Below are 23,149 nucleotides of genomic sequence, written 5' to 3' on the forward strand. Positions count from 1 at the left end.
CAGAGTTGGGGTGGGATTAGAATCCAAGATTCCTGATTCTCGATCAATTATTTTTCTCCTGCTTTCTGTACTCTGCCTCATGATCAGTAGTTCTCTGTAGGGACAATATTGCTTACAGGGTCTCCCTATTGGCAATATCTGCAGGAACTTAAGTGTCAGAAAGGTGCATATATGTGTCATGACAGAATGGTCTTGCTACTGGTATTTAGTGGGTAGATACTTGCTATGCTGTCAACGATCCCACAATGTATAGGACAGCATCCACAAAGGCGTATACACAATCTAGTTCCAGTGATTTTAACCTTTTTAACCAAAAAATCGATTTGCTCAATCGGGCCCAGTAATGTCTCCATTGTGAGACTTGTTACTGTGTTCGGCATATCGAATACGTCACGGGTAGCTTGCCAGGCTTTGCTGTGTGGGCGAGATACTCTCATAGCTTGCTGGCTCTCCGAGAGGGGCGGAGGAATTGAACCTGGCAAGGCTGGCAGCGTGCAAGGTACGGCTGTGCTATTGCTCCAAGCCACTAATGCAGAAATAAAAATGTCTACATATTACACTATTTATAACCGTACCACTTGATAACAGTATACCTGATCCAGGTGTACGAAATGTTAAGTGAAAATAGTTTCTTTTCTATCTGCAAGCTGTACCACTAGTCCATGGACCACCTATCTAATGAAACCTCTGATTTATTTCAAAATGTATCATACTTAAGTTGAGAAAGCCTGTTATATCCACACTAATAAAAGCCCACTGAATTCCACAATGTTAATAAATGTAAAGATGAAAAGGACAAGTAAAAGTTTTACAAAGGGTTTACCCCATGTGTTATTAATTAGTAACTTTCTCATTAATACATTTTAATCAACCATTAACAGACCTGTCAAATACACACGTAGCACAAAAAAGCCTGATGAACAGAACATGTATACAAGTGAGAAACATAGTATAACTGCGATTTCTATACATTCTATGAATATAAAAACATCCTCAGGGGCTTCCTGACTTATAAGTGTCCTAAGAAGCAAGGGGAAAGTGAAAGGTACCCATGACTAAAATGATGAGCACTTCATAGAGAGCTTCTTACTGAGATGGTCCTTGAACCTAGGATTCCATTCTCAGTAAGTCTTCATATTATTTTTATATGTTGTCTATATGATATTTTGAAACCATGTGTACTTTTTCAAGAAGTCAATACTAGGACATGGAATTTCTTACATCAAATGTCTTTTTAGTTTTATCTATCTTTTAGTTATAGATTAGGTAAAATGGTTACTATTGTAGATAGTATAGGCGTACAAATATTTTGCGCCCAGCAGCCACCAAAGTGCCCACAACCCTCCAAGTAAAAGTTTTACAAAGGGTAAAACTTTGTAAAGTTTTACCGTCCCTATACCTATGGCATTGCACGTTTTAAAAAATAATGTGCAGGAAAAACAGTCTTGCATTATTTTTCACTGAAGACAAGAAATAAAATAGTAATAATATTTTATAAGAAGCTGACTAAAAATGAATTAAGTTTAAGAATACTCATTAAATTATTTCCTTTTAAGGCATGTTGCTTGCCATTTCTGAAATTGTATCCATATTAAATAGAGTTCTAATTTGTCAGATTTTTCAGACAAATATGTATAAAATTACATATCAGAAAGGAGGATGTAAAAGAATAATAACGCTATTTTATATGTAATTCTTTCCTCCATTCTAGTAAGAATTTATTTTACAAATAGGTAAATTAAGCATTCAGATTCCATCCTTAAATTATTATTATTATTATTATTATTATTATTTTAAACATTTTTATTGAGGTACTTGGATTTACAATATTGTTACTTATGCTTTTTCATAAAAAATATTGTCTCATTCCTACTTTGGACAAACTTGCAGGCTATCGAATGTAGCCTGCCCACAGGGCAGAGTCTGGCAAACTCCCCATGGCGTACCCAATATGCCAAATACCAGTAACAATGATGGATCTCATTCTCCTAAAGAACCTTGAATATAATCTCAGGGCTAGGATGAAAGAGACGTTACTGGGGCCTGCTCGAGGCAATCGACGAATAACTGGATGATGATGAAATGCTTTTTCATATTCACATCATTCCAACACCTGCCCCATCACCAGAGAACCCACTTCCCTCCACCAGTGTCCTAAGGGCCCCTCCCAACAACCCCGGCCCCAGTTAAATTCAGTTCTGTAGACAAAACATCCAGTTATGTTGACTTTTATGATTCTTTTGCTCCCTTAGTATGTTTCCTCGTATACCCATATATGACAGAGATATTTATATTTAAATTTATTGTGGAGTGTTTCACCTTAAACCCATATAAATGAGTAAAGCTAAATTCCTGAATTTCATAAAATTTTAAACCAATGATAGTTTGATGAAAATATTTTTTTCAAAAATTGTATATATATATTTTCAGATATATAAATTATGAAATAATAGAATGACTAATACTATTGATACATTTTAAAATTTACATGTAACTAGTCATGGTCACAGTCCTCCCGTTGTTCATCGATTTGCTCGAGCGGGCCCAGTAACATTTTTGAGACTTGTTACTGTGTTTGGCATATCAAATATGTTATGGGGAGCTTGCCAGGCTTTGCCGCAGGGCAAGATACTCTCGGTAGCTTGCCGGGCTCTCCGAGAGGGGCGGAGGAATCAAACTCAGATCGGCAATGTTGGCCGTGTGCAAGGCAAACGCCCTACCCGCTGTGATAAAATCCTATTAATATACAATTTAACAAGAGTAAGGAGAATTAAGGGAATTTAAAGGGGAGAATTTTAAATAGGTCTATAAAACTGTAACAGAGTGTTTTATCCTGATAAGGGAGTATTAGCTTTATATTAGAAAATACATTATAGATAATTCATAAGTATCTGCATTAATAAGTAATTAATAAAGCCATATTTAATCTAATAGAGGGTAACCATGATGCTGTGAGTGAATACCATTCTTGGCAAAGTGCTAAGAAGTGTCTTATATTTTAAAGAAATTCAATGTTTCTTGCAAAACTGATAATAGTAAAGTCTGTCTTATATTCTAAAGAAGTTCAATGCTTCTTGCAAAACTTATAAAATAATAATTTAAGGTACTGCTATCCATAAAGCTCTTTATCAAATTCCTTCAAATATGAATGAAGATAAACTAGCTAGGTAGAATATTCTTGGCAATGTGTGCATTTCATTGAGTTTACATACTACATCCCACCATTTCCTTCGATAGCACAGCAGTAGGGTGTTTGCCTTGCACGCAACCAACATGGCCGACCCGGGTTTGATTCCTGCACCCCTCTCGGAGACCCTGGCAAGCTACCGAGAGTATGTCGCCCGCACGGCAGAGCCTGGCAAGCTACCCGTGACGTATTCAATATGCCAAACACAGTAACAATTGTCACAATGGAGACGTTACTGGGCCCGCTAGAGCAAATGGATGAACAACAGGAGGACCGTGACCATGACCGTGACTGCTGTGAATCTTATGGATTCTGTTTTGTATAGAAGTTTTTTTTTTTGTTTTGTTTTTGCTGCTTGCAATATTCTGATTATAATATATCTTGGGATTTTTCTATTTGGGATTATTTTTACTGGGATCCTTTGGACCTCTGCATCTCAGTGCCTAAACTCCTCAATTCTGGATTTCTTTAACTTTATCATTGAATTTGTCTTTCTGTTCTCCCTGGACTCCGATAATTCTTAAATTGATTCTCTTCAACTCATCCATAGTTCTTTGGTGTGCTCTTCATTTCTTTTTCAGACATTTTCCCAATCTTTTTATTTTCCTCTTTATAGGTTACCTGCATCTTGTCTTGAAGCTCATTGATCTTTTCCTTCTCAGTAGTTATTGTGCTGCTCAGACCTTCTATCGACTTTTTAAAAAATATCACTTACCATACTCTTTGTTTCCATCAATTATGGTTGCACTTTCCTCATTTCCGCCCCTTGCCTTCTTGTGCTTTGTTGAAGACCCATGTCATCATGTTTTGAGCTCATTAAATATCATTAATATTGTGTCACTCAAGTCATTCTCTGAGAGCTTACAACTCTGAGGGTGAATCTTCAGAGTTATTCCCCTGGAAATCAGGCTGGATGTTGCTCCTTTCCTTCCTACCTGTTTTCATCCAGTGACAAGAAGTGTAGGTGTGAGCAGTGTGAGGCGTGATGATTAGAGCTTTTGATTCAGATGTGAGTCTGCTGAGATGGCTGAACTCAAGGAGTCAGCAGGGACCAAGCAAAACGAGGGAAATTTCTTCTGTTTTCAAAAAGATCCCTAGGATATTTGCTGGGAGGTTTACCTCACAAAGTAGGGTAGAAGTAAATTAATATTAAAAGTCACAACCTGCCTAAGTCTCTGTTCTTAGGATGTTAGATCAGTGTTAAAATTGAGTGAAGAAAAACATCCAAAGTTCATGGAGGGCTCCATATCATTGTCACAGCTGATACACACAACTAATTTCTCATGCCCTTTTTACGTGCGTTCTTTGCTCAGTGCTGCAGTGGAGTTAAGGAGGTAGAGTAAGGTTGACACTAACTTATTCAGATCTGTCGAGTCAAAATGCCATCAACACTGAGTGTCAACTCTGTTGCTTTAGAACTGTAGCACTGTAGCACTGTCATCCCATTGTACATTGATTTGCTTCAGTGGGCACCAGTAATGTCTCCATTGTGAGACTTGTTGTTACTGTTTTTGGCATATCAAATACGCCACAGGGAGCTTGCCAGACTCTGCTGTGTGGGCGGGATACTCTCAGTAGCTTGCTGGGCTCTCCTAGAGGAACGGAGGAATCAAACCCGGGTTGGCTGTGTGCAAGGCAAATGTCCTACCCGCTGTGCTATCACTCCAGCCCACTTTATAACTAAAATGTTTAGTTTTAAATTTCTCTATCAGTCTCAATTTATCATTTTTTCCTTCAGATGGATATTTCTGGGGGACAGGGGCCCTACCTGCTGGTACTCAGCCTACTTCTGGTTCTTCGTTCAGGGACCACTCTTAGAAGACTCAGAGGAACATATGAAGTGTCAGGGATTGATTCCAGTTCAGTCATATGCTAGGCAAACACTCTTGCCTTACAGGGTAAGGTGATGAGGTGAGCGCAAAGATGAGATGCAGGAAACATATAAGAAAAAAAATCAGTGTTTTAAAAAGAGCAACTTCAAAGGCTGGAGCAATAGCACAAAGGTCAAGGCACTGGCCTTGCATGTTGCTAAGGGCCTGGCCATCATGGGTTTGATCCCTGAACCACATAGGGTCCCGTGAGTATCTGGTTGATTCTATACCTTACTATATTGTCTTAAATTCACAGGGCAATTATTTATTCTTTTTTAAAATTTTTATTTTCTTTTGGTGAGGACCCCAGGTCATGAGATAGTCATGATTGCCCCCAGCATACGGACAGCACCTGGAATTGAGCTCATGCCTTGGTTTGTTTGGTAAACCTAGACCACCTATCTTCCAGGTCCTCTCATTGGGGATTCCTAACAGTCAGAGTCACCTCAGTGCTTGGGGTGGGTGGACCTAGGGTTTGAAATTTCTGGTCTGATCTTGTGCTTACCCAGTATATGCTTTAAGTCTTCCAGCATCATTCATTTCTTCTTTTTGAAGGGTCTGATAATTTAGAAGCCCTAATTTTCATCTTTCACGCAGGCATTTAAAATTACATAAATGTTGGCTTCTGCACCAAGAGCAAAGATGAAATCAGGAGATTTTTATGGTAATCAATTTTATGTTGGTTTTATTTGACTTTCTCTAGTGACTTTTCTGTAGGCTATTTCCCAGTGTCTTCCTGGGTGACAGTTCGTTGTTAGGCTTTTAAAAATTTTGTATTTCAGTCTTTTCCTTTTTCCCATGAAAAAATGAAGATGATTTTATTCCCTACTTTCATATCTTCCCAATCCTTTTCCCATCTTATACACAGAATAAAGGTGAAGAGGATATCTTCTTTGAAAATGTTCTCTGGAGAGTTGTGGGATATGGATGTTCCTACCTGACTGATCCTTGATACCCCATGGCTCAGAAGAATAAGTCAGATTTGGTCTGACCAAAGCTTTTATAAACTGTTTTGAATCTCCTTTATGCTTATGTATACTTTTTGGAAGACTGATTCAGAAAGGTCTTGTATCAAGGTGTAGGGGCTTAGAAGAAAGTGGCCATACCTAGAAGCCCATCATGGGACCACCAGGAGGGAGAGCGAAATGAAACAGAACTGTTAGAAATTTAGGAAAATACTCAATGATTTCAACATATTGTTCTAAGAGGACTTCATTCATAACAACAAATTCAGCTTTCTGTATTCTATTTATTCATCATTTCATTAAAATATTATTCATTCATTCATTTAAACAATAGTTTAGTTAAAAACCCACATATTATTAATTTTATAATTCTTAGCACTGCTTTCTCAGAAAATTAGCTGACTAGTGTCCTTAAGAAAATACTCTTTATACATGAATATGCTTATGACATTAATTTTCCAAGAGTAGAAAAGTAGGTTATATTATTAACTCTCAGCACTTTAAAAGGTATTTGGGCAAGTGTGCACAGGCATAGATACTTTTGGAATCATAACTTACTTGGAGAAATTGTTGTTGTTTTGGTCTATTTGGGGCTGGAGCCATAGCACAACAGGTAGGGCGTTTGCCTTGCACTCGGTCGACCCGAGTTCTATTTCTCAGTCCCTCTCGGAGAGCCTGACAAGCTACCAAGAGTATCCCGCCCCCACAGCAGAGCCTGGAAAGATCTCCTTGGTATATTCAATATGCCAAAAACAGTAACAAGTCTCAAAGTAGAGATATTACTGGTGCCCGCTTGAGCAAATCAACGAACAATAGGAGGCCAGTGTTAGTGCCAGTGTTCTATTTGCGGGCTACGGTTGACTATGGTCAGGACTTACTCCTGTCTGTATGTTCAAGGATCAGTTATAGAAGGTTTGGAGGTCCATATGTACTGTTGGAGATTGAACCTGGGTCAGCAGCATGCAAGGCAAGTGCCCTACTCTCTATACTATCTCTCTAGCCCCAGAATCTTTCTATATAAAACACATAAGAATTATCTCCGATGTACTGATGCTGATTTTGTAGTCAATAAAGAAACATTCTTAGCATTGTAGCATTACAATTTGTAGCACAGGAGTATACCGCTCAGGCAGGAAGAGTTAGAATCTGAGGCAGTGTACAAATGTGGCTGAAAATGAATAACTCTGGAGAGAATTCAGACGTCTGCACCACATGCCCATTATGTGAAGGTCCCAGGTGCCATTTCTGGGACCATATGGTTTCCTAAATACCACTGGACTTGCCCTGGTGACACCAAGCACTTCTAGGTCCAAGCAAGCCCAGGCCAAGTGTCACTGGGAATGGCCCCAATTTCCCTGAGTGCTATCCAGGAGACCTCAAAATAAATAAATTTGTAACTTCATTTTTGTAGCACAGTAGCACTGTCCTCCCATTGTTCATCGATTTGCTCGAGTGGGCACCAGTAATGTCTCCATTAGAGACTTGTTGTTACTGTTTTTGGCATGTCGAATATGTCATGGGTAGCTTGCCAGGCTTCGCCGTGCGGCCAGGATACTGTTGGTAGCTTGCTTGGTTCTCCGAGAGGGATGGAGGAATCAAACCTGGGTCAGCCAGGTCGGCCATGTGCAAGGCAAATGCCTTACCCATTGTTCTATCGCTCCAGGCCAAAATAAATAAATATATCTAATAAATTCAGAGGTAATAAAGTCAGTGTGTATTTGAAGACCAAGGGTAATATTATGAGGAATTAATATTTTTACAAGCTATTTTCAAAACCATGTAAGATAATATTTTACCTCTCCATGTTATTGAGATTGGTAGTAAAATAGATATAAAATTTCTCATCTATATTATCCCAAATTTATATCTTATTGATAAAATAAATCATTTCTTTGGCAACAGAAATTTGTTTATCACAAAATACATAAAACAGACCTAATGCCTTGGAGAAGTAGCTAAACAAATAAATGGAAAGAAACTTGAGAAAGTGATTTATTTTGATTTTTGTACTATACCTTGCTGTTCTCAGGGATTACTCCTGGCTCAGTGTTCAGGATCACTCCTGCTGGTGCTCAGGGGGACCATATGCAGTGCCAGGGTTTGAAACAGAATTGGGTGCATGTCAAGCAAGCATCTTAACCCCTGCGCTATCTCAGCAGCTCAGAAGATAAATAAGTTTTTTTGAGTTTCCCTAGCTATGATATTATCTCTAAACAGATCTGTACAGCTCAATTTTAACAAGATATAGGGAGGCTTGGAGTTTGTAGCTCTGCATTCTTCCAACAAGACCAATTTTATCTTTCTTAGCAGTGCAGAATCAGAATGTGGGGTGCGGCAATAAAACCCCAAATTCATCACAGCAAAACTCAACAGGGGGAAAATACATGTGTAAGAAGCACCAGGAGAAGTCTATTTAGCAACAGGAAACTAATTGCTTCATTTTTATTCCACAGCAAAATCAAAACCAGGTGGTTGGCAGATGGCCACACATGAAGACATTTCTTAGAGTTGTTCCGTCATTGGCTATGGTTGTTGTCGGATGAAGTTGGAAGGCTGAAACAGCCATCTGGTGGTTGGTCTTAGTGTTGATCTCTGTGGCCTTGGCGTCATCATGGACTCTACTTGCTGTATCATTTTCTGGTGGTCAGCACGTCTTTCATCAGAAATCAACAAAGCTGCTGACACTGGCCAGACAGATGAGGCACACTCCACTCGTTAACTCATAGTTAAAGTTAATTTCCCTTTCTTTATAAAAGAAGAATTCATTAAGCAATGGTTCTTAGATAAGAAGGCATCAGAATTTTCTGAAGGGTAAATGGGAATACAGAGTTCTGTGTCAGGCTCCCAGATTGTCCAATCCACTAGTTAGCGTCTAATAATCTATATTTCTATTAAGTTCCTAGTTGATGCTGCTACCATAACCTCTTGTATTGTTGGGAACAACTCACTGTGATATAAATTTTTAAAAGGAGAGCAATTTTGTAATATATTCTCTCCCTCCATGTTTGGCTCAAAATTTTGGAGTTTTCATTCCAAAGTCATAAGGCAAGACTGCCTAAATTAGCCTTTTTATATAGATTCTTCCATATCATTGCTTCTAGGTGCTATATTGATTCCCACCCAATCACCCTGAGAAACTCGAATACTTAAATGTTCCCTTTTAAGATGACTCATTACTTGAAAGAAAACAAACTCCCATATAATGTGGGTAAAATTGACCTTTAGATTGACTTAAAACTACAAAAATAAAAGCTATGGTGTTTTCACACTGATAAACATTTCATAAGAAGTAAGATTTCTTCTTCGCGTCTCTTTCTGGAGTTCTACGTAAACTTCCATCTGATATTCTATTTAGTGAACATTTTTCAGACATTGCAATGATAGAAAAACAGATAAGGGAGGTGGGCTGCAGAGAGCTGGAGAGGTGAAGAGGTGTCAGAGAGGAATGCCATCCTCTTTCATTAAAAAATGCAAAGAACAGGCTCTGAATGTATAACTGTAGTCTAATTGACTAAAATAGAAACTGATCAAGTATATCAAGGAAAGAAAAGCTTTTTTTTTGTGACTTAAATTGTTTAAAAAATTCAATTAATCAGCATAGTCAGAAAAGAGCTATATGGTTTTGAAGAGGTAGTATGGCTATTACTATTACTTTTTTGAGTTCGGTAATTTACAAAAATCTTGCCAGCCAGGACAATAATCTTTTACTTTTACCTCCTTTCCCCTCTTTCTTTTTCCTCTCATTAATCCACTAGAGGTTTCTTTGGGCTTAAAATAAGTTCTATTCAAGATTGTAGTGAGAAGGAACGACTCAACCATATGTGCTGTCCTCAAAAAAGTGCAGGGCAATGACTTCACTGTGTTTAAATCCCTTTGAGCTTAAGCTGTCATATATATGTATATAAAATATATGCTTTTTACTCTAAAATATTATGCTTTACAGTACTGTTAATGATAGGGTTTCATGCATGCACTGTTACAGTAACATACGCTACACACCACCTATGGGATATTCTATTTGTAAAATTTTATTCAGATTCTTAATGCTGATTTGGAGTTTTAAAAATGCCATCAGAAATGACTCTCCATTTATGTTTTGCTTACCATAAATATTTCCTCGTCTTATCACTCTTTAGCAGTGCCTATTCTTTAAGCTTCTGTCATTTCTTAGTAAGTTTCATTATGTACAACTTACAATGGATGGAACTAGGTATTTAACTTTCAAGGAAAATGAGAACTATGGTGAATAACGTTTTTCTCGATGTTGAGCTACATCACACAACTCAAAAAACAGGCTACTTGCCAGAGGTGTTTTAATGGATGTAGCTGCTATATCCATAAAACAGTGACTGATGCCAATTACTGTCTGGTCACCAAATGCAACAATTTTCATTGTCTGAAGAGCAGAGCATGGCTACATGTTCAGGCTTTGAGAGCATGACAGGAAAGGGATGAAAGGAACTGCATAGTCATCAGGGTGAGGGGATTGACCCACAAGAAGTAGTAGAAACACAATGGAGCGGGAAACATACCTTGTTGTTACAAAACTGTGAAGTCTGAAAAATCAGGGCAGTTTTATCATCGAGCACTTGTGTATTAACTTACTAAATTAAATATCTCTAAGAGTAATATGTGAATGTTTCATCATCCTGTTATTCGTCGATTGCCTCGAGCAGGTCCCAGTAACGTCTCTTTCATCCTAGCCCTGAGATTATATTCAAGGCTCTTTAGGAGAATGAGACCCATCATTGTTACTGGTATTTGGCATATTGGGTACGCCACGGGGAGTTTGCCAGATTCTGCCCTGTGGGCAGGCTACATTCGATAGCCTGCAAGTTTGTCCAAAGTAGGAATGAGATAATAAGATGGCATAAAAAGATGTCCTGATAAGACGCGGCCACGCGGTTCCGGGAGCTGGATTTTATAGTCTCTGAGTCTTGGCCGTTGATGGGATTACACGGCGCCAGGGGGTCAGGTGGTGGGTGTGACCCCCGCCTACTGGGATTTGGAGGATCTGGGTGGAAGATGCTCGACTCCAGTCCGAGTAGGCTTGGAGATCTCGGCCCCGGAACCCGCGTGGCTTTGTCCCTCTGCCAGTACTTTCATGTGTGCAGAGAGTGGTCTCAGCATGGTGGAAGACCTCCAGGACCAGCCACCACCATGTGAATGTTAATAAAACAAAATATAGCATGGCTATGAGGACTAGTTGATAAATGTCAAGTTTTCATGTTTCTCATAACAGTTATCAGTAAATATTAGCTTCCTCTATTTATCATATCTATTGTCTATCTGTACCCATCTACTTCAATATCCAATAGAAGCCACACATAGCCTTCCTTCCATATTTATGTGATCTGGTCCTTCATAGCAGAGATTCTCATACTATCATAATTGGCACCTTATTGGAAATAAAAGTACTCAAACTTAAAAAACATCCTAAAGCTTTATTCAAACCTACCTGTGACGTATTCAATATGCCAAACACAGTAACAACAAGTCTCATGATGGAGATGTTACTGGGCCTGCTCGAGAAAATAGATGAATAACGGGAGGATCGTGACCGTGATGACTAACCCAGGATCTCTGGCAGGTGACCTCTGCTGAACCAGCCCTACAGATAACTTAATACACACACATATTTAGAGACATTGTTTCTGAAATCATTGTTTTCAGCAAAAAAATATATATTAGTGCTTTGTGAAATATTTCAGAGGACTGGTTTCAGAGGACTGGAAAATATAGTTGAGGTTTCCAGCTATCATCCAAATATACCAAGGATGGCTAATCCTTTAGGAAAGGAAATGGAAGCAAGAGATATGCAGGCTGGTAGACATGAGTTTATCTTCTTCTTCCCATCCTACGAAAACCCGATGACATTATGGGTAGGCTTATTATCCCCTGAGCAAATGGGAATGCGAACCATGCAAAAGCACATGCCTCCTCCTGCACTGAGACCAGATAAGCAGAGGGAAGAGAAAGCAGCAATTTGATGACATAAAGTGCCTAGGATGAATTTTTTTAGGGACACCAAAGCCATTCCTCATTCGTTAGGACAGGGCTTTGGAATTTGGTTGCTGTTGATGCTAAAGACAAAAAGTTTTCATGCTTCCCCACACATTTCATTTCCCTCTGTACATGAATGAGGTTAATATCACTTTTGGTTGTGGTGCTAGCACCTTTGAGGTACTTGTGGGAGTGTACATCAAGTGGCAGTCTTGGTGCACTTGCTTTGGTGCTCCCTAGGGGCTGCACTTTGTAATAGTGGTTTCTTGAGCACTAGTTCCAGAGGTTCTTGGAATTATATGTCCACCTTACAGTGCTCACGCATCTCTTTAGTTGCAATGCTGGTGAGGGGTCATATCCTTTAATTGAGGCGCTCCCACACTTTTGAGTGTGGCACCAAAGGAAACTGTTGTGGCAGTGGGAATATCAGAGAGTAGAACCCCAAGATCGCACACAGCACCCAGGGTACTCCCAGGGAATAAGTCAGGTATTTCAACCCCTGGACCATCTTCAAGTCTCCCCAAATCTTTTTTTTTTTGAGTTTCACATTAACTAGTACTTTATATCTCGCCCGCATGGCAGAGCCTGGCAAGCTCCCCGTGACGTATTGGATATGCCAGACACAGTAACAACAAAGTCTCCAATGGAGACGTTACTGGGCCTGCTCGAGCAAATCGATGATCAACGGGAGGGCCTTTACTTTTACTTTACTATTTTCTTAAAACTAAACATTGTCTGTTTGAGAAGAAATTCACTGTGATGTATCAATCTTGCCATTTAAATTCTAAAATCTGGGAAGTCTCTGCAAATCTTTATTCATCCAGCTGAGCTTGGCAAGGTAGAGGCTGACATGATGATTCAATGAACTAAAACTCTTTGGGAAACTTGAACTTCTGTTTAAAAACCCTTCCTGTCCTCTCTATGCTGTAGGTGTGTGACTCTGTGCTCCTGACCAAAAGACTCATGGGCATTGTGGAAAAGTCCCTTTTGCTTGTTTATCATATCTCTTTTTAAGACCAATTACAAGTTGTGGGCATATTATCTCATGCAATGGAAGCTGCACGAAAACCCCATAATGACTTGCTCATCGACTGACTGTCTGAATGTCTCAGTCTGGGAATCAGAACTGAACATGTGTATGGATGAGCATCAATGGCCACAGATGATGCTTTCTAGAATGTTCCTTGGAAAAGTCACAGGGAAGGAAGTCATAGAATAATATAACTCTGAAGACCCCTGAGATATCATTTGGCTTTACCTCCTATGGAGAACTCAGGACAGAGAAACCAAGGAAAGAAAACTCACTCTTACACACTTCTTTTGCTGGTAGATAGACTGTAAATTTGGACTTTTACAGGTCTTCCTTCCTCCCCATGTTTATAGAAAAAGTTAAGATCACAGAGCCATTTCTCCTGCCCTTGCCCACAATCCTTTGATTCATATTGTGTGATACTCAACAGCTTGGAAACATTAGCCCTGATATGTAAGACAGAAGCTGAAATTCAGCCTCACAATTATGATGTGAAATAAAATCAAGTTGATCAAATGAATGTCACATTGCTATTAAAAAGGAATTAAAAATCTGAAACAGTGAATGAGTTCAACAAATATTGATTAACTGTCCTTAGGATGAGTTTCAAATAACAAGTGGGAGAATCACCCGACAGTCTTATCGAAAGTGTCTTCAGTGATCTGATTCCCAGGATCGCTAATTCACTGGGTTAGGAATCAGGCTGAGGAACCTGTATATATTTTTATTAGATACTGTACTTTTTACATTTTTCATTAGATAGTGTACATTTGTCATTAGACATTGCTAGTGCAGCTGCTCTATAAAGCATATGCTGATCAGTACTGTCTGGGGAGAAGGCAGTTTGTAAGTCATGACTATATTCTGTTCCTGAACAACACGTCTATTCTTTCCCACCAAATTATTCTTCTCATGACTTTAAATGTTATTCGATATACCTAGAAGTCCAAATCTGAATCTTCACTCTGGGTAACCCACCAACTCCACAATCACGTACCAATTCAAGTCCTCAATTCATACACATTGTAGGCATCATTTCAAGTTTGAAAATGACTTGAACTCCCTCTCGACCTATTCTTTTTTTTCTTTTTTGGGTCACACCTGGCGATGCACAGGAGTTACTCCTGGTTCATGCACCCAGGAATCTCTCCTGGTGGTGCTCGGGGGACCATATGGGACGCTGGGAATCAAACCTGAGTTAGCCGCATGCAAGGCAAATGCCCTACCCGCTGTGCTATTGCCCCAGCCCCGTCTCAACTTATTTTTATTTCTTTATTTTGTGTTAGCTAAGCTCAATACGTTTAGAATTGTTCCCTCTTTCAATGGTGTTTAGGACCCTACTTTCCATCTATCCATTGTGTTTAAGAAACGCCACCATCTATGTTGTTTTGTCTACATAATTTATTATCATCTAACATGCCATTACATTATTGATTTGCTATTGTCTCTTTTCTCTGGATAGAATGTAAGTTTCACATGAATGGAGATAATGCATATTTTGTTCACAGATGTATTTCAAACACCCAGAACAGTGCCTAACATACAATAGAGGCTCCATTAATATTTCTTGAATAAGTTCATGCAAAACATATAGTAAATTATTTATTGAATGAGTAAAAATTTAGAGCTATTACTTAACTCTTAGAAACCTGTTAATATTCACTTGACAAATGGAAAAAAGGCAGATAGTTATTAAGTAGAATGATCAAGATTAAATATCAAAATTTGCCTGATACTTAATGCTCTCACTTTCTTCACTCTCACTGCCTGTATCATGCCTTACCTAATATAATATATGCTAGTTATTTAGAGAATAGAAAACACAGCTATTGTTCTTGTAGAATATTTAATCTTTTAGAGAAGACAAACATACAGAAAAAAGTAGTTTTCTTAAAATATATAAATTGATAGCACTGTAGCGCTGTCCTCCCATTGTTCATCGATTTGCTCAAGCAGACACCAGTAACATCTCCATTGTGAGGCTTGTGTTGGCATATCAAATACGCCACAGGTAGCTTGCCAAGCTATGCCATGCGGACAGGATACTCTCGGTAGCTTGTGGGGCTTTCTGAGATGGATGGAGGAATCAGACCTGGGTTGGCTGTGTGTAAGACAAATGCCCTACCCACTGTGATATTGCTCTAGCCTCAATTGTATAAAATATATTATAGCATTTGTTTTTTATCAAAAAAAGTCACTGTATGGAGTAATAAATCAATTATATTTGTAAAATATAAAATTATATTTGAAAAATTATTCCTTTTAATGAGTAACTGTATGATAGGATTTTCAGACTAGCAAAGATTAGCAGTTTAGTGTGCTCATAAAAAAAGCAAAGATTTAGGTGTGGTGTTTTCTAGAAAAACACACTCTATAAGGTATCATAAAATCAATAGCCTCTGGTAATCTATTTGATAATTTTGAATATATATTTGAATGTGTATATATATACACGTATAGCTTTTATTAATTAGAAAATTATACATTGAAACAGTCATTTTGGAGGAGACAGAGAGATAGTATAGGGGGTAAGATACTTACCTCACCTACCCTAGTTTGATCCCCACCTGCAGGGGGTCCTCCAAGTACTACCAGAAATGATCCCTGGGAACAGACCCAGGAGTAAGCCCTTAACAAACTGGATGTGGCCCTCCACATACCCCTAAGGAAATTAAAGGTTAAATTAAGGGTTAAAATTTTAAAATATAGAGGATAATTCTCTTACTCAGAGTTTCAATTATGCAAACATTCAGTGCAATATGTCCAATGGCATTAGCTTATGGCAAGAGATAATAGCTTAGTATGAAGTCTGGGAAAACATCAAAGAAGATTTTTCTAGAAGAAGCTATGTTTTATTTATTTCTAAAAGTTATTAAGGCACCATGATTTAAAAATCTTATTCTTAGTTGAGTTTTAAGCATACAGTGCTGTAACAACAATCTCATCACCAGTGCCAACTTCTCTCTACCAGTGTCCCCAGTTTCCCTCCCACCCTCCAGCCTGCCTCTTTGACAGGTACATTTTTAAGTTTGATTAGTGCAGTTTGGATCACATGTTTTCAATTTTGTTCACTGGATGGTTCAAATATATAGATATACCATATCTCCCCGTGGCGTATTCAATATACCAAAAACAGTAACAACAAGACACAATGGAGATGTTATTGGAGCCCACTCAAGCAAATCGATGAATAATGGGAGGACAGTGCTACAGTGCTGTGTTACCACATCTCTACACTACTAGTATGTCTAAAGCCCCTGCCTGCTATTCCTATTACCTCCAGTTGAACCCTCCAATCCACATCTGTTTCTTTCCTTCCTTATATTTCTCAGTTCTATAACTTAGGGATTAGAGTAATCTAAGTATCCCCCTTTACCACCTTAATTTTTTGTCTTATTATTTTTCTTTAGATCACAAACAAGTGAGATCATCAAGTATTTGTATTTCTTCTTCACGTAACCTGACATCCTCCAGTTGCACACAAGTTTCAGTGAACTGCATTTCATCCCTCCTTGCAGCTGCATAGTATTCCACCGTGTACATGGACATTTTCAGTACCCACTTACCCATCATTGGATAGATACCTAGTTTGATTTTATAGCTTAGCTACTGTACTAAGTGCTGCAATGAATAATGGTTTGCATATATCCTTTTGAATAAATTGTCTTGCGTCCTGGGCATAGATAACGAGAAGTGGAATTGCTGCGTCCCATGGCAGCTTTATTGTTACCTTTCTGAGAAATCTCAAGCAGTTTTCCATAGGGGCTTTTCCGGAAACAGTACCACCAGCAGTGATGAGAGTTCCTTTTTCACCACATCACCACCAATAGGTTGCTCCTATTTTTGTTTTTTTGATATGTGTCATTCTCATAGGTGTGAGATGACATCTCATTGTCATTTGAGTTTCCTGATAATAACTGATGATGAGCATATTTACACATGTCTATTTATCTTTTCCAGAAAACGTGTATTCAGTTTCTCTCCCCATGTTTTAATAGGGATTGTTTGTTTGTTGTTGAACTTTGTGAGCTATTTATATTTTTCAGTTATTGAATTTTTATATTCTGTATTGAGTGAAAATATTTTCTCTCATTCAATTAGGTATCTTTTAACTTTAGCCCATTTTTTCCTATACAGAGACTCTTTAATTTGATATAGTCCTATTTATTTTTGTTTCTGTTTACTTTGCTAATGAAATCACATTTCTAAACACAATTTTGAGGTTTAGATTTTGAGGTATCCTTCCAATATTTCCTTCTTATAGATTCTTGTCTTATCTGTTTTGAATAGACTAGTTATTTGATCCACTTTGAATTAACTTTTATGTAAGACACAAGACATAGATCCAGCTTCAATTTTTGACATTTGGTTATCTAGCTTTTATAAGACATTTTTAAAAATTTTTATTTTTGGGTCACACGCGGCGTTGCACAGGGGTTACTCCTGGCGGTGCTCAAGGGACCGTATAAGATGCTGGGAATCGAACCTAGGTCGGCTGCATGCAAGGCAAATGCCTTACCTACTTTGCTATTGCTCCAGCCCCTTTATAAGACATTTTTAAGAGGACATCTTTACTCCACTTCCTGTACGTCACTCTCTGGTGAAAATTTAGTTGACTATAGGTCTGCGGATTTGTCTTTGAGTACTTGATTCTAACCCATTGGTTAGAGATTTTGCTTATCCTAGTATCATGCTGTTTTGATCACTTTGGCTGTACAAAATAATTTCGAGTTAGGTAATGAGATGCCGTTCAACTTCTCATTTTTCAAAATGGCTTTGGCTCTTCGAAGTATTTTACTATTCAATAAAAATTTTCTTGTTCACGGCTATGAGATTCTGAAGACTGAATTTGGATGGGGATTGCATTAAATCTACATAATAATTTAGGTAGGATGGACATTTTGACAATATTGATTATGTGGAATATTTTTTCTATTTCTTTTTTTTTTCATTTTAAACAAGAAGTTTATTTAAACAACAAGACGCTTGACTTGAAGAGAAAACTATCTAATATTCATTTATTTTAGAGTAATTTGTCCCTACTTAAAGACAGATTGCCCTACATGTAACAGCTAGATACAAAAAAAATTATAAAATTGTCCTTGGTTTTACAATGATAAATGAAAAACATTAAAATTCTCCAATCAAACAAGGTATGCAAGAATCTTTATGTTGTGCATTTTTTGTTTAACATTGAGAGCAAAATAACTTACTGGAATATAAAGATAAGAGCTGAATGAGCATGGCACTAATGGAGAAAGGGAGTACTTCACAGAGCCAATATTTTTTCCCCATCCCATCTCCATCTGATGTCAATCAAAACATACCATTGGCCATTTAGTTAAAAAAATGCAATGCTTGTGCACATACACCAGTTACTTTATGTCCAATAAAGGAATGGGGAAGGAGAGAATGAAAGAATAGAGAAAACTATACTGTAGGAGTTAGGATGTGGTGGAACCAAATTGCGAATGTCTTCCTGGTCTGGAGGAACTGAGTTCTGGAGGAGAGTAGCGGGCTCTGTTAGTAGACACCTCCTGTCTGCTGCTGGAACACATCAATTGTATCTTCATCCTCCATTTCCAACTGTGCAGGTGTGTCTGTCTCATTGATTGGCTGCCCCTCAAATCGGAATCTGATCTGCCTCATTGACAAACCCTGTCGTTCACAATAGGCTTTCATTAGTTTACTAAGTGGTGTATGCCTCTGAAGCTTAAACTGCACCACAGAACCATCCTGACCCGCCACCTTCAAATTAATAGGATCAGTTGTTCTCGGTCTTTATGCCTTCCTTAGGATTTTTCGTCGGCCTTGGCGAACGTCGGTAATCTCCTCGGTGACCCTTCACCAAAGAAGTTATTTTTTCTATTTCTTAAGGTCATCTATCTTTTTTAAGTTACTTATGGTTTTCAAGATATAGATCTCCCTCACTTTTAAGTGATACCTAGGCACTTGCTTTTAGATACAATTTTAAATTGAATTTTATTTCTTTCTCTTCTAATTCATTATTTTTACATAGGAATGTAACAAATTTTTATATGTATACTTTTTTTCTGGCTATTTTGCTGTAATTGGTTAATATTTCTAGGACTCTTATCATGAACTCTAGGGTCTCCTAAGTGTATTATGACATTTGTGAGCATTAATAATTTTTTAAAAATTTTTTTTATTAGTGAAACACCATGAGGTACAGTTATAGACATAAATTTTTGTGCTTGGGTTTCAGTTATACAATGATCAAGTACCCATCCCTCCACCAGTGCCCATCCTCCACCACCTTCCCCCCATTCCCCCTCCCACCCTGCCTCTGTGGCAGGGCATTCCCCCTTGTTCTCGCTCTCTTCTTTTGAATTTTTCCAATTTGGATCTTTTTGATTTCTTTGCTAGCACTTCCTAAACTATATTGAATAAAAGTGGAGAAAGTGGACATCCTTGCCTTGTGTCTTCTTTTTTCCACCATCAACAAATATAATGAAAGTGAATTTGTTTCAGAGGGCCATAATATCTTGAGGGAGCTTCCTACCACATTTATTTATTTATGTTTTATTTTTATTTCATGAATGGATGTTGGATCTTGTCAAAAGCTTTCTTTGCATTTATTGATCTGATCAACCAATGTGGAGTAAAGGTAAAGGTAAAGGTAAAGGCCCTCCCGTTGATCGTCGATTTGCTCAAGCGGGCCCAGTAACGTCTCCATTGGAGACTTTGTTGTTACTGTGTCTGGCATATCGAATACTCTCGGTAGCTTGCCGGGCTGGATTATCAAAATTCAGGAATTGAAATGATAAATGAGTTTGAGAGACAGGAAGGTCAAAGAATTTTTTTAGGTTTCTAATTTGTGAAAATGGGACATGGAGAAGTCTGTATCTGAAGTATAACTGAAGAGAAAGTATGCACGTGTGTGATATATATATATATATATATACATACATATACATATATATATATATATATACACACACAGATGGATTTAGCCAAGCAAATATCTTCAGTGTGGGAGTTATTGTACTAGATCAGACATAAAAAGGTAACAGTAGAATGAAGTTAGGTAATTAATCTTTCATCAAATTTATGACCATTCTAAGGTTATAAATAACAACCCATGTAGATTGAAAAGTAATGATGGCACAATTTTTATAATCCATTTGCAGTTTTCTTAGATCATTAGTTGTTAGCCCTGCTGCAAACTGAGTTGTGCAATTAATGCCTCATTTACTTAGCGTTGACATAACAAAAGAATTATAAAAACATTTAAAAATATCTAGATATGTTATTTAAAACTTTTTTCAAACCCATCATTGTTAGTTTTCCATTTAATTTTCTGACATAAAGAAAGAGCATACTGTTTAAGCAAAATAATGATTTATGAGCAGTAGCAAAATAGTAGCTGCTACTGAAACCTGAGAATTATTTTTTAAATGCTCTCATTTGGGAATTCTTCATCTGTGAAGACTTTTAAAAAGTAAATGGAGGCAAAAGTCATGGATGGCTCATATACATGAAAGATGAATAGAACATCAACTTACCTAAGTCTTTAGGGGATTATTTTCTTCAAACGCTAAGCTAAGTTTACCGATAATATTTAAACAAGTGACAATGCATCTTCTGAAAAATCCTAATCTTGAATTTGCAAACATCCTTCCTTCCTTCCTTCCTTCCTTCCTTCCTTCCTTCCTTCCTTCCTTCCTTCCTTTCTTTTTTTTTTATTAGTGAAACACCATGGAGGTGCAGTTGTAGACTTAAAAACTTTCATGCTTGGGTTTCAGTTATACAATGATCGAATACCCATCCATCCACCAGTGCCCATTCTTCACCACCAATGATCCCAGTAGACCTCCCCCCGACCCCACCTCACCTCTGTGGCAAGGTATTCTCTTTTGTTCACTCTTTCCTTTAGGGTATTTTAATTTGCAATAGAGGTAGTGAGGGGTCATAGTGTTTGGTCTGTAGTCTACTTTCAGCACTCAAGTAGCATCCTGAGTGAGTCCTCCAAACATCCTTTACTTGGTGTTCCCTTCTCTATCTGAGCTGCCTTTTCCCCTAGCATGTGCTGCCAGATTCCAATCCATGGAACAGCCCTCCTGATACTTATCTAAACTATTCTGGGGTGTGTGACGCCCATTCTGTTACTTTATATTCCCCAGATGAGTGCAGTCTTTCTATGTCTGTCCTTCTTTTTTGGCTCATTTCACTTAGCATGATACTTTCTATGTAGATCCACATGTATGTATAAATTTCATGACTTCACCTTTTCTAAAATCTGCTTAGTAATCCATTGTGTAGATGTACCAAAGTTTCTTTAAGTAGTCATCTGTTCTCGAGCACTCAGGTTTTTTCCAGATTTTGGCCACTGTGAACAGTGCAGCAGTGAACATAGAAGTGCAGATGTCACTTTGACTGTTTTTGCCTCTCCGGGATATATTCCTAGGCGTGATATTGCTGGGTCAAATAGGAGCTCAATTTCTAATTTTTTGAGAATCAAGCATACTGTTTTCCAAAAGAGCTGAACCAGTCGGCATTCCTACCAGCAGTGAAGGAGGTTCCCTTTCTTGCCACAACCACGCCAAAACACATTGCTTTTGTTCTTTTAGATATGGGCCACTCTCTGTAGTGTGAGATAATATATCATTGTTGTTTGGATCTGCATCTCCCTGATGATTAGTAATATAGAGCATTTTCTCATGTGCCTTTTTGCCATTGGGATTTCTTCTTTGAGAAAGTTTCTGTTCATTTCATTGCCCCATTTTTTTATGGGGTTGGATAATTTCTTCTTGTGGAGTTCAACCAGTGCTTTGTATATCCGTGATATCAACCCCTTATCAGATGGGTATTGGGCAAATATACTTTCCCATTATATAGACTGTCTTTATATTTTGGTCAGTGTTTCTTTTGTGGTGCAGAAGCTTCTTAGTTTAAGAGAGTCCCATTTGTCTATCTCTGTTTTCACTTGCTTGGCCAGTGGCGTGTCATCCTTGAAGATACTGTTAGCTTCAACATTGAGGAAGGTTTTGCCAACCTTGTTTTCAATGTACCTTATGGATTCCAGTCTGATGTTGGGGTTTTTAATCCAATTTGATCTTACTTTTGTACATGGTGTTAGGTAAAGATCTGAGCCCACTTTTTTGCATGTAGCTGTCCAGTTTTGCCAGCACAATTGTTAAAGAGGCTTTCTTTGCTCCACTTCACATTTCTTACCCCCTTATCAAAGATTAGATGATCATATGTTTGGGGGGAGATGTCAGTATATTCAACCCTGTTACATTGGTCTGCGGCTCTGCCTTTGTTCCAGTACCATGCTGTTTTAATTATTACTGCTTTGTAGTAGAGTTTGAAGTTAGGGAGGTTGATTCCTCTCATTTTCTTTTTCCCAAGAATTGCTTTAGCTTTCGTAAGTGCTTATTGTTCCATATGAATTTCAGGAGTGAAATTTCCATTTTTTTTGACGAATGTCTTGGGTATAGTTGTAGGGATTGCATTGAATTTGTACAATGATTTGGAGAGTATTACCATTTTGACAATGTTAATTCTCCCTATCCATGAGCAGGGGATATCTTTTCATTTCCTCGTGTCCTCTTTTATTTCCTGAAGTAGCGCTTTGTAGTTTTCTTTGTACAGGTATTTTATGTCCTTAGTTAAGGTGATTCCTAGGTACTTTATTTTCTGGGGCACAATTGTGAACAGGATTGTTTTTTCTTGTCACTTTCTTCTCTGTCACCATTTGCGTATAGGAAAGCCATGGACTTTTGGGTATTGATTTTATAGCCTGCTACTTTACTATACAAGTCTATTGTTTCTAGGAATTTCTTGGTAGAGGTTTTAGGGTTCTCTTAGTATCATATCATCTGTGAATAGTGAGAGATTGATTTCTTCTCTTCCTACCTGAATGCCTTTACTACCATTATCTTGCCTAACCGCCATTGCATGTACTTTTAGTACTATATTGAACATCAGTGGAGAGAGTGGGCATCCTTGTCTCATCCCTGATCTTAGAGGGAAGGCTCTCAGTTTTTCCCCATTGAGGATGATGCTTGCTGTAGGCTTGTGGTAGATGGCTTTAACTATACTGAGGAAAGTCCCCTCTATCCCCATTTTG

General features: G+C 38.1%; 1 pseudogene; it reads right to left on the reverse strand.

The window, feature by feature from the left end:
* Nucleotides 1–18,525: 18,525 nt before the first annotated feature.
* On the reverse strand, nucleotides 18,526–22,974 carry LOC130028024 (small ubiquitin-related modifier 2-like; annotated as a pseudogene).
* Nucleotides 22,975–23,149: the final 175 nt, after the last annotated feature.

This window comes from Sorex fumeus, unplaced genomic scaffold (assembly GCF_029834395.1).
Source record: "Sorex fumeus unplaced genomic scaffold, SorFum_2.1 ptg000038l, whole genome shotgun sequence".
Taxonomy (NCBI): Eukaryota; Metazoa; Chordata; class Mammalia; order Eulipotyphla; family Soricidae; genus Sorex; species Sorex fumeus.